This window comes from Pongo pygmaeus, chromosome 17, assembly GCF_028885625.2.
Source record: "Pongo pygmaeus isolate AG05252 chromosome 17, NHGRI_mPonPyg2-v2.0_pri, whole genome shotgun sequence".
Classification (NCBI taxonomy): Eukaryota; Metazoa; Chordata; class Mammalia; order Primates; family Hominidae; genus Pongo; species Pongo pygmaeus.
The window spans coordinates 80,097,874-80,110,282 of record NC_072390.2 but is presented as its reverse complement, the minus strand read 5'-3'; the positions used below and the strand labels follow the sequence as shown (position 1 = coordinate 80,110,282).

Below are 12,409 nucleotides of genomic sequence, written 5' to 3'. Positions count from 1 at the left end.
GTATAAGAATGCTTGTGATTTTTGCACGTTGATTTTGTATCCTGAGACTTTGCTGAAGTTGCTTATCAGCTTAAGGAGATTTTGGGCTGAGACAATGGGGTTTTCTAGATATACTATCATGTCATCTGCAAACAGGGACAATTTGATTTCCTCTTTTCCTAATTGAATACCTTTGATTTCCTTCTCCTGCCTAATTGCCCTGGCCAGAACTTCCAACACTATGTTGAATAGAAGTGGTGAGAGAGGGCATCCCTGTCTTGTGCCAGTTTTCAAAGGGAATGCTTCCAGTTTTTGCCCATTCAGTATGATATTGGCTGTGGGTTTGTCATAAATAGCTCTTATTATTTTGAGATACGTCCCATCAATTCCTAATTTATTGAGAGTTTTTAGCATGAAGGGTTGTTGAATTTTGTCAAAGGCCTTTTCTGCATCTATTGAGATAATCATGTGGTTTTTGTCTTTGGTTCTGTTTATATGCTGGATTACATTTATTGATTTGCGTATATTGAACCAGCCTTGCATCCCAGGGATGAAGCCCACTTGATCATGGTGGATAAGCTTTTTGATGTGCTGCTGGATTCTGTTTGCCAGTATTTTATTGAGGATTTTTGCATCAATGTTCATCAAGGATATTGGTCTAAAATTCTCTTTTTTTGTTGTGTCTCTGCCAGGCTTTGGTATCAGGATGATGCTGGCCTCATAAAATGAGTTAGGGAGGATTCCCTCTTTTTCTATTGATTGGAATAGTTTCAGAAGGAATGGTACCAGCTCCTCCTTGTACCTCTGGTAGAATTCGGCTGTGAATCCATCTGGACCTGGACTTTTTTTGGTTGGTAAGCTATTGATTATTGCCACAATTTCAGCTCCTGTTATTGGTCTATTCAGAGATTCAACTTCTTCCTGGTTTAGTCTTGGGAGGGTGTATGTGTCAAGGAATTTATCCATTTCTTCTAGATTTTCTAGTTTATTTGCATAGAGGTGTTTGTAATATTCTCTGACGGTAGTTTGTATTTCTGTGGGATCGGTGGTGATATCCACCATCAGAGTGAACAGGCAACCTACAAAATGGGAGAAAATTTTCGCAACCTACTCATCTGACAAAGGGCTAATATCCACAATCTACAATGAACTCCAACAAATTTACAAGAAAAAAACAAACAACCCCATCAAAAAGTGGGCAAAGGACATGAACAGACACTTCTCAAAAGAAGACATTTATGCAGCCAAAAAACACATGAAAAAATGCTCACCATCACTGGCCATCAGAGAAATGCAAATCAAAACCACAATGAGATACCATCTCACACCAGTTAGAATGGCAATCATTAAAAAGTCAGGAAACAACAGGTGCTGGAGAGGATGTGGAGAAATAGGAACACTTTTACACTGTTGGTGGGACTGTAAACTAGTTCAACCCTTGTGGAAGTCAGTGTGGTGATTCCTCAGGGATCTAGAACTAGAAATTCCATTTGACCCAGCCATCCCATTACTGGGTATATACCCAAAGGACTATAAATCATGCTGCTATAAAGACACATGCACACGTATGTTTATTGCGGCATTATTCACAATAGCAAAGACTTGGAACCAACCCAAATGTCCAACAATGATAGACTGGATTAAGAAAATGTGGCACATATACACCATGGAATACTATGCAGCCATAAAAAATGATGAGTTCACGTCCTTTGTAGGGACATGGATGAAATTGGAAATCATCATTCTCAGTAAACTATCGCAAGAACAAAAAACCAAACACCGCATATTCTCACTCATAGGTGGGAATTGAACAATGAGAACACATGGACACAGGAAGGGGAACATCACACTCTGGGGACTGTTGTGGGGTGGGGGGAGGGGGGAGGGATAGCATTGGGAGATATACCTAATGCTAGATGACGAGTTGGTGGGTGCAGCGCACCAGCATGGCACATGTATACATATGTAACTTACCTGCACATTGCGCACATGTACCATAAAACCTAAAGTATAATAATAATAATAAGAATAAGAAGAAAAAAAAAAAAAAAAAAAAAAAAAAAAACATGCCCCAAAGAGAAAGTTTCCACTTTAAATATCCACTAAGTTAATTGATGATAACTTTTCATGGCAGTTCTTGTAAAGAGAAGACCTTTCTCTTCTTCCTTGAACTTGTTCCAAGCCCTGGAAATTTTGGCTAGTGAGATACAGGTAGAAAAGTAGAGGCCCACAGAAAGAAGAAGAGAACGTGCTGACTACACCTCATTTTTGTCAAAGCATTTCTAGAGGTAGGTACAATTGGAAGGATGGTTAACACCTCAAATTGAAAATGGCTTTAAAATATCTGTTATAATTGGGCATTAAAGTTGGTAAACTAAAACTGTCTTCTGTGACGTTAAATTGTTGTAGTGTGTCTAATTCCAAAAGATTGACCAATGGTCATATGGAACCTGCCTAAGTTTGTATTTAAGTTCAGGTGAAGAAGAAAGTCCACTGAATATTTTTAAGAGATGAGAGAGACATGAATAGAGCTCCTTCCCATTCTCTCCTGCACATCATACCCTTATTTTTCTGTGACTGTTTTGCTAAGCACTGATGATCTGGAGATGTACTGTTGTACCTGATACTGCTTCTGCTCTATAGCAGCTCACAGACTTACTTAAATTAACATATTTAAAGATGTTTAGACTATTGTGTGTAATAAATGTAAGTAATACTTGCTGTAATTATAGTGATTAGAAAGTGTACACAAAATACATACTAAATAGTATCTAATCGGATGGAGGATAGGTGTTCAAGGAATTTCCTACTATTATGGTTACATTAGAACAAGATTTTACAGGATTAATAAAAGACCTTTGGATGCACATGAATGAGCAGGTAATCCAAATGTCATGTGCAAAGATATTAAACACAAAAAAGGAAGGCGCATTTTCAGACATGTTATAAGATTTTGCCTTGTTTGTATTTTGCTTTTTCTTAATAGACTAAATAATACCCCATAGTAGATGCCTTACTTAAAGTAATAATTTATAACCAGAATAATATTTTAATGGGAAGAACAAGATGCTTATCTATTAGCCCTGAATTTTTCTACCAGCTAACTTTTGACTTTGAGCAATTTATGAAATATCGCAAGGCCTTAATTTTCTCATCTTCAAAGCAGAACAGTTGCCCAGAGTATTTTTCAACTCCAATTATTCACAATTGTATCATTTTATCGTTTGGTGGTAAGATAGGTTTTTAGGAATAATTAAAATCATCACTATGGTATTAGTGATATATAACTTATAAAAATAGAAAGGGCTACTTGATGTTTAAAAGGAAAATATTTCATTTAAACCTTTAATATCATCACAATTTATCTAATAATCAGTTTCAAGAGTAATCAAGGTGATCCATGTAAATAAGTAGATTATCTCCTTGGTTTCTGCCAATGAAGGTTAACAAAATCCACAATATTTCAGACCTTCAGAATGCAATAAAATGCCATAAAGAAATTGATCATGAAGCTAAATTAGCTGAACTCCCCCTTGAACCCTGTTTTTCTTTTGATAAGAAAAACAAATCAGGGGACTTTCCTTGAATTACAAAAAGAATAAAAAGTAAATCAGGACACCTTTTTTTTAAAAAAAAATAACCCTCCCAGGTTCGAGACAATGAGATCATCTCAAATGCAGCAATATTCAGTTTTGTAGAAATTGCCAAATATGTTGAAACTTGTGGTACCAGTGATACATGATTTATTAAGAGCTAACTTAATAAGAATTAATACAGTATCTATCACCAAAGTAAGAATAAATTCAAACACGCTGTTTAGGACTAAGCAATTTTCTTCAAATGTTTGCCATTTATTTAAGCATTTATTTATTTGACAATACTTTTTTGAGCAATACTGTTTGACCAGCCTTATGCTAGGTATTGGGAATGTAGTTATGATCAAGACTAAAAGTATCCTTACCCTTATATAAGGAGCTTGCATTATATCATGGAAAAACTAAACAAGTAATTATTTAAGTAAAAAGTTATGATAAATGCCATAAAAAGAATAAACAATTTAGTATACCTCAGGGCACCTGATTTGCATAAGGATGTCTTAAAAAGGGCTTCAGGGACACCTCCTTGAGGAAATATAATCTGAACTGAGAAGGAAAAGTAAGGGTGAGCCAGTCCTGAAAAGACGCGAGTCAACCCAAAGTAACAAAAAATAAACACAACCTAGAAATAGATCCAAATATGGATTAAGTCATAGGGTAGTCTATCATCAGCAGAGTCTGTAACTTAATATTCTTGTCACCTTGAAATTGGCCACAGTAAATTATTAAAATTACAGATAAAAATACCATCCCTTTAGTATCCCATTCTATCCTGAACAATCCCAGCCAAAGCAATTCTGTCAAAATCTGGATGATATAAGCTTTTGTTTATTGTTGTTCCACAATCATTGTTAAAACCAATGATCACAGAGATAAAGAATATCAACATATTAGACATCCACTGCAAACAAACCATGGTATGTGGAAGAAAAATAGGAAAACCTTTGGGTGAGTTTTGTCTCTAACAGGTAAAGCTACTGAATATATTTTCCTTTCTCAGCCCAGCACTCAACTCTCCCATGCTATTGAATTTGCCAGTTCTGTTGCAATTGTTCCTAAACAACCTTCAGTGGTGTCACCTACGTTGTGAATGACTTAATATAGCAGAAAAACATTTACACTGGATCCAGAGAAATCCTGACTTGAATAAAAGACTGCATTATTACCAGCTATAATGAATCCAGGGTGTAATTATATACAAGAGTGGCAAACATATTTTTGCAGTGTTCTGACAGTAATAACCCGAGGTACTGTACATATGCTTGTAATTCTTGTCCCAGTCAAGCTGGAATTCATAGTTGATCATTTGGTATTTAGATTAGAGGTCAATTATGAAAATATAAGCTGGGTATGGGAAAAGTCACACACACAATACATAACACAGATGGTCAAAGAGATATCTAGCTCAGCTATCTACAAAGTTTTTCTTCTGTCATTTAAAAAAATATATATAAAACATCATCTTTTAAATGGTTTAAATGTATGAACAGGCACAAGATTTGGCCCAAATTAGGTAGTGGATAAAGGTGTGTGTTTTGTTGTTGTTTTTCAGACTATTTCTGTGGAATGTATCTACACAGCACACAAAATTTACCACTTTACAGTTTTCTGTTTTTCAGCTTACTTCAGGGCTCAGATAACTTTTAATATTTGTTTGAAATAAATGCATGATTTCCATTATTTTGCTATTTATTTAATTTTTAGTCAAGAAAATATTTTCGAAAAAATATTGTATTTTAGACCTCATAATTAACAATGTTAAAATTTTGATAAAAGGATTATAAACATTAACAATCAAATTAAAGCAGCATTTTGTGATCTTTCTTATCCCTATAAAATAATCCTATGATACTGATTTGGATAATACGCATGTTAAGAAAATATTTTCAAATTCAGTATAACAATGATTTGATATTCAAAGATTATAAACAATAGCATAACACCAATATAAATAAAAAAGAGTAACTAGACTCTGTGAGTGTACTGTCTTGGGAAACATTTATTCCTATAGGTATTCCTTGGAAAGGAATTTTTCAGAACTATTATATCATATATCTTTCTCAGAAGAAAAATAACAAAGGAAAAGTCATTCCACATAGAAAAAGCACTAGAGGATATGCAAATATACTGAAAATGCAGTCATGTTTCTTTCTATCCTCCCAAGGGTTTGCTACCCTTTGAGCACGACTGTCATTTCAAATTCTTGCCAATGTAGGCATAACATATAACTCAATTTTATTATCAACGTACTGCCCAATAAAATAGATTGAAATTCTTGATGGGAAGGAAAAAACATTTTATGAAACACTTGCTTATAATTACTGTCATCATTATTGACCATTTATGGGAAGATATTTTGACTTTTGAGTTATCATATTATACGTTATATTCTTATATAATCTTTTTCTTCCCCTAGAGTGCAACTAAATGCATGTATTGAAACCTGGATCTAATGAGATCGTGAAGATATCATTTTACTAATCTTTTATTTATGTCCCACACTTGGTAGGGCACAATTCAGAGAAAGCAATAAACATTATCTGTTAATTATTGAGTTGCCAGAATTTTTCATTTTTAGGAATACAAGATTTGTAGACATCCTAAAGAAAAATAAATTAATAAAACTTTTCCAAATTAGCCAGATGACACATTAAAACAGAATAAAAAGCAAAGCCAAAAGTTGATGTTTGTTTGGTTGCGTTCTGATCACAGACACTTGAAACCTTTGCTCTATGTAAAACATTGAAAATAAGTGAAAAGATAGCTACATGTTTTTATTAAGCTATCTTCACACCCCTCCCCACCTACGAGAATTTCCTAGTATTATACAAATGTGAAGATTCACACTTAGCCCAGGATAGGAGAGAGAATGATTGTGATTATCTGTCATTGTTAAAGCTTTCAGTGTTCAATTACCATGAAATGTATGTATGGAATCCCACTGAGTAAGTCTAAGACACTGTTAGATCTGTATAATGTTACCCATTCAAATAGGTTATTTTCACAATGTAGTAATGAGCACAGGGAAGACATACTCACTTGTTGAAGGGATGTTGGGCTATGTGATCTACTGCAGTCATAGTACATTTACATTTCGACTCAAATTGTTTTATCACTTGGCATTTTTTCTTCCTTTTAAAAAATAAGTTTCCAATATGCTATGTAGGAAGCTGATATCTTAAGCTATTATAAGCTCACAGTTACTACTAAGATATTTTGAAATACTTTGTCAGAATTTGGAGGAAGGTCACAAAAGACAAGTAAAAGGTATGCCAAGTGGAAAATATTCTCCTGAAGCCAGAAAAATAGTGTTTGCTATCTGAAGACTGGAGAGGCATACCAAAAAAGTCTGTCTAGTTCACAATTTCTCTAAAGTTAGAACCTATTTTTGAGTATCTCATCCTTGAGTATGTGAGTCATTCAATAGGGTTTCTTCGGTTAACTAAAATTACACATAATTATATTCTAATTTAAACATTCATTCACAGTTAAAATTAAGTATTCTATGTATACATTATGAATAAGAAGAAATTAAAGAGTAAATTTAGAAATAACTTTATGACCTATATTTATTCACCCAATCAACAATTATTTCTTAAACTACCATTGTGTTCTGGGTCAGTGTTTGGCTTTGGGGACATAGAGAGGTTAGAGTATTGCACAGGTGAGAACTTGACCTCCTGCTTATGACTGGATCTCAGATCCTCACGGATTCATCTACATCCTGTGATATTTCTATGCAGTTTTCAAAGACTCAGATAGACATACGTTATGGACTGAATGTTTGTGTCCTCCCAAAATGCATATATCCAAATCTTAACCTCCCGTCTGATAGTATTGGGAGGTGTGGCCTTTGGGAGGGAATTAGGTCATGTGGGTGGAACGTTCATGAAGTGGAATTAGTGCCCTTATAAGAGGAGGCAGGAGAATTTTTTCCCTCTACTCTCTCTCATTTGCTTTCTCTCTCTCTTTCTCTCTCTCTCTCTCTCTCTCTCCCCCCCTCCTCTCTCTGCCATATGAGGACATAGTGAAAAGACAGCCATCTGCAAGCCAGAAAGAGAGTCCTCACCAGACACTGAATCTGCTGACACCTTGAGCTTGGATTTCCCAGCCTCCAGAGATGTGAGAAATAAATGTTTGTTGTTTAAGCCACCCAGTCTGGGGTAATTTGTTATAAAACTTAACTGCCTAAAACCAACATAGTAATCAGACTGAGAGAATATCCTTCTGGAGAAAGAACATGTAATAGAAGAGTTTGAGCTCTGACCTTAAGCAGAAAATATATTTTGAAGGTATCTGCTCCTAAAATAGGAAGAACCAGTTATGATGAATCAGCAATCTCTGTAGTTGTCTGTTATATAATAAACTCACTACTCTATATTTGCTGACTCTAATTTCTACTTGTGAATTCTTACACCTTTTTTTCCCTGAAAGATCCAGTGAGTGTCTTCTGTGCATAAGAAACCTTGTCCACTGATCATGAGCTATTTAACAGTGTCTACTTCTACCTCAAGCCATATCCTCCCACCCCCAAATGATGAATACTAATAATTCTCTTTTCAAAAGCTTCAAACTGTCCACTTTAACTGTCATTCCAGCTGATCCACATCCCACTAAAAACCCCATTGTCACTGTTTAATACCACTATCTTGTTTGTATTTTACTGAGTTCAAAATCTTGTATTCTATCCAAAAGAGTCAAAGAAGTTCTCTCATCTTTCCTTAGTATTTTAGTAAACAGCTACTAAAACATGTATGTTTGGCTTGGAAAGCTTACAGGAATTTTAGTCAAAGTCGATTCCATTTTTACTTATTTCAACCTGTCTCCACAGGACTCAGCCAGGTGTCTGTGAGAGGGCTGGCTCCAAGACAAATTTGAAAAGCAAAACCTGTTTCTGTATGTACAGCATAATTTTTCTCCCAAAAATATTTTTGGTCTGATATATAGTGTGTTTTTTAAGATGTAAAATGCCTCATAAGCGATTGGGTAAATGGTGAATGATGTCCAAATAATGTGAGAGGCATTCTATTGGTTCAAAACTGATTTTTTCCAGAATATTCTTTTGAAACAAACAAGAAAAAGTCTTTTCACATTAAATAGCAAGCATTAGAAATAAATGAAGACCTTAACAGAAACCTGAGTAACTCAAAAGTCCAAGTAGTAACTAGTTTAGTATCTTCAACAAATTCTGCATTACATTAACTTATCTAGGGGAAACTATGACTGAAGATAAAGAAGCTGTAACAAACACATTTTCTCTCTCTTACGCATATTGAGAAATTAAACAAGTAAGGCAGATTGGAGGTCTAGATATCAATCTATTTCTTAACAAATGTTAAATAGAACTATGTAACCTAATGTAAACTCCTCTAGGATGTGAGATCTCAATTCCAGACCTAGGCAGACTTATATAACTAGTCATGGGCAAAACAGACTGAAAAACAGACTGGATTTGCTTTCCCGTGTGTGTGTGTGTGTGTGTGTGTGTGTGTGTGTATGAGTGTAGGGGCTTTCAGAGATGAATGTGTGAAATATTAGTATGTTGAAAAGCAGAGCAGAACTCTCATTAGGTTATTTTCTTGAGAGAAGGGACAGAACTTAGACAAGTGCACCCAACTTATTCTTCCCACATTTATGAGAAATGCAGTGTAGGCCTTATCAGTGCAGTCATATTCTGTAAAATTTGCAGGGGCAAAGATTTTACCTGCTATTACACACAACAAAGGTCTCTTTTCACACTGACTTCCCTCAATTACACTTACCCTTGTGCTGGGTAAGGTTGCCCTAGGTATAGATTTGGTTTTGGATTCATCAATGGGAAATTGAGTTGAGGATACATTTACTTTGAGTTTATTGGAATTTAAGTATGTGGTTCAACTTCATGTATAGTTAGGTTAGTGGTAGGCATTCAGAAAGAGAAATGTAACTTTGCTGAATACCCATCTTGATATATTGCAAAATCAGAGGTGATATCACATCCCATGACATCCAAAGCTGGACCAATGAGGGTAGCTGGAGGATAAAGAGTTTGAAGTGTAGAGCCAGAAGTTAGCTTGGAGAAAGTTATGTTAAATCTTACACTATTGGGCCAGGTACCATGGCTCATGCCTGTACTCCCAACACTTTGGGAGGCTGAGGTGGGTGGATAACTTGAGATCAAGAGTTCGAGACCAGCCTGGCCAAAATGAGTAGAACCTATCTCTACTAAAAACACAAAAATTAGCCGAGCCTGGTGGTGTGCACCTGTAATCCCAGCTACTCAGGAGCTTGAGGCAAGAGAATCACTTGAACCTGGGAGGCGGAGGTTGCAGTGAGCTGAGATCATGCTACTGCACTCCATGTTGGGCAACAGAGTGAGACTCTGTCAAAAAAAACCAAAAAACAAAAAACAAAAAACTTTACACTGCTATTATGAAGGAAACATGAGCAGAGATTTTTCTCCTATTTAACAGTGATTTTAAAAGTTTATATGGCATCATACTATAAATTGTAAAGTTGAAACACATAATTATCAGCTATCAACATAAAGTAAATTTTATCTGTTTCATAAATAAATATGGTAGAAGAATGACAAAGTTTTTTTCTATTATATCTATAAAAATGATATCAGACACTGTTGGTTATAAAAGGGGATGATCAAAGAGTGTGAAGCCAAGAAAATGGAGTGGGGTTATTATAGAGATATGAGGCCATTATTTGACAAAAAATATTATACCTTTTTGATTGTTTTATATTTAAAGTAACTGTCAGCCTTTTAAGATGTGAAGTTTGTTGTAATCTGTTTTCTCAAGGTGAATATATTCATTTCTGTACAACCTTTTGTATTTGTACACTTGAATTTGGTAAGAGGACCTGTAGAATTGAACAGGCTTCAGGTTTGTCAAAACCTGAGCCAAAGCCTGCAAAGAAGTGACTGCACCTTCTCTTCCTCCTCTCTGTACCCCACAGAACAGGGAAGAGTGCTCAAGAAGCACTCTAGCCTGCTGGGAGGCAGGAAAATCCTCTTCCTCTGAGGAAGCATCAGGATTAAAAAGAAACATTTTCTTTTTGGAATCTTTTGGCTCTTCTTCTCCTAACCCACTCATTTTATTCATTTATCCAGAAAAAAAAAAAAAAAAAGAAGAATGAGTTCCCCCAGGAATGGAAATCAGGGTAATTCTGTGCTTACCTCCTTGCCAGTTCACTCACTGACAGGCCCTGAAAGAATCTATAACAATGCATGTATCAAGCCCCCTTTCAGTCAGTATCAAGGCTGGAAAACAAGGCTGTAGGACATTTTCCACCCAAATTATGTACAGCTACATTCTGTGCTGTGGGACTGCTCCACACTGCAAATGTCAAAATACCAATATTCCCTGGCCTTATTAAAATCTCCTAATTGTGGTTTAAGCTCTAATTTTTACTTCCTTTCTTATTTTCCAATTTTCCTGGGCCATTCTCCAAATATCGGTGCTTGAAAATGACACACTTTTCTCCACTTGAGCTCTGACCAAATTAAAAAATAAAATGCTATCAGGATTATAAAAGCCAAATAAGTAATAATGATAATGACAATGATGATAACAGTATCTTATATTCATAAGGAAAACTTTTCTGGGTAAAGCACTCCTCCAAGCCCATTATATGCATTAACTAATTTAATTTTCACAACACACTGATATTAGGGACTGTTATTCTTTAGGTCACATGGATGAGAATACTTATAGATGCATGTTTAAGTAGCTTACTGAAAGCCACCCAAGAAAAACTGTTAGAGCCAAGATTTAAAGCAGGCCATTGACCCCCGGAATATGACCTTTTCAACAAATGGACTTTATTATAGACCAGACCTATGACCCACGGGGGCATCGTGGCTATTCTTTGGAGGAAAGGGGAGAAATAATGGTTTGGAGAGGCTTGGGTACTTGGGACAATATTTCAAAGTGGAGGCTTTGCTATTGTTTCATATAGGTAGCTGACTATTCTGAACCCAAAACACGTATGGTACTACGTAATAAATACAATGAACAAACAAATAAAATAACACTTAGGTTTGGGAAGATTAGAAATGTTATGGCTGTTTAAAATTCAGAAATTGTTTTTGTAGAAATTTAAATGTTCTTATATGTTTCTACATTTCTCTGCTATGGTCACAAGTTTTCAGATGTCTGTGCTAATTTCTTCTTGAATAGAACATCTACACCCTCCAGCAGCTATTGATGTTCAGCTTTAGGTGGTAAAAGCATCAATGCAATACTGTTCCCAACTGCTAAGCTTATTCGAGAAACATTTTCTCCGTCTTAGTACAGTTCGTAATATCTCCTTTTTGTAAAATTGCTTTTTCTATCATTTATTCCTTCATTTGAACTATGCAGAAAAAAATAATAAAACCCGAAATGTTTAATAGTATTTTATTTCAACGAGTGAACGTAAACATATATATGTGTATATATATATATACACACATACATATAGTAGAGCTGATTTTATATATATGGCATATATAACTATGGTGATAGTACATCTAACTATAGTTATAGTAAATAACTATATATATATATATATATATATGGTTAAGTTATTTTCCTAACTTGAGCAGACCTGAAAATTAAAAAAAAATAAGCTCTAATATATATGTATGTACAGCTGCATTCTACGCCACGGTACTGCTTAGGTTAGGAAAATAACATAGAAAATCTAACTTAAATTTTGTATACTGATTACACATATACATTGATAAAGCTTTCTTTAGTGCATAAGATGTGAGAAGCACTCTTCCAAGCACAATGAAAATCAACCAAACACAAAAGATAATATGAAAAAGAACAGAAGAAAAAATATGTCATGTTACCCCT

General features: G+C 35.0%; 1 long non-coding RNA gene across 2 annotated transcripts in view; it reads left to right on the top strand.

The window, feature by feature from the left end:
* Positions 1-12,409, top strand: part of LOC129018920 (uncharacterized) — a 47,806-nt gene that overhangs the window by 22,272 nt on the left and 13,125 nt on the right. Inside the window, exon 3 of one of the 2 annotated variants that reach the window (XR_008495454.1) lies at positions 2,114-7,722. The exons of the other annotated variant lie outside the window; for it this stretch is intronic. This is a non-coding gene — a long non-coding RNA (uncharacterized LOC129018920). Of the gene's footprint in view, positions 1-2,113; positions 7,723-12,409 lie in introns of those variants that run through there. 2 annotated transcript variants of the gene reach the window in all.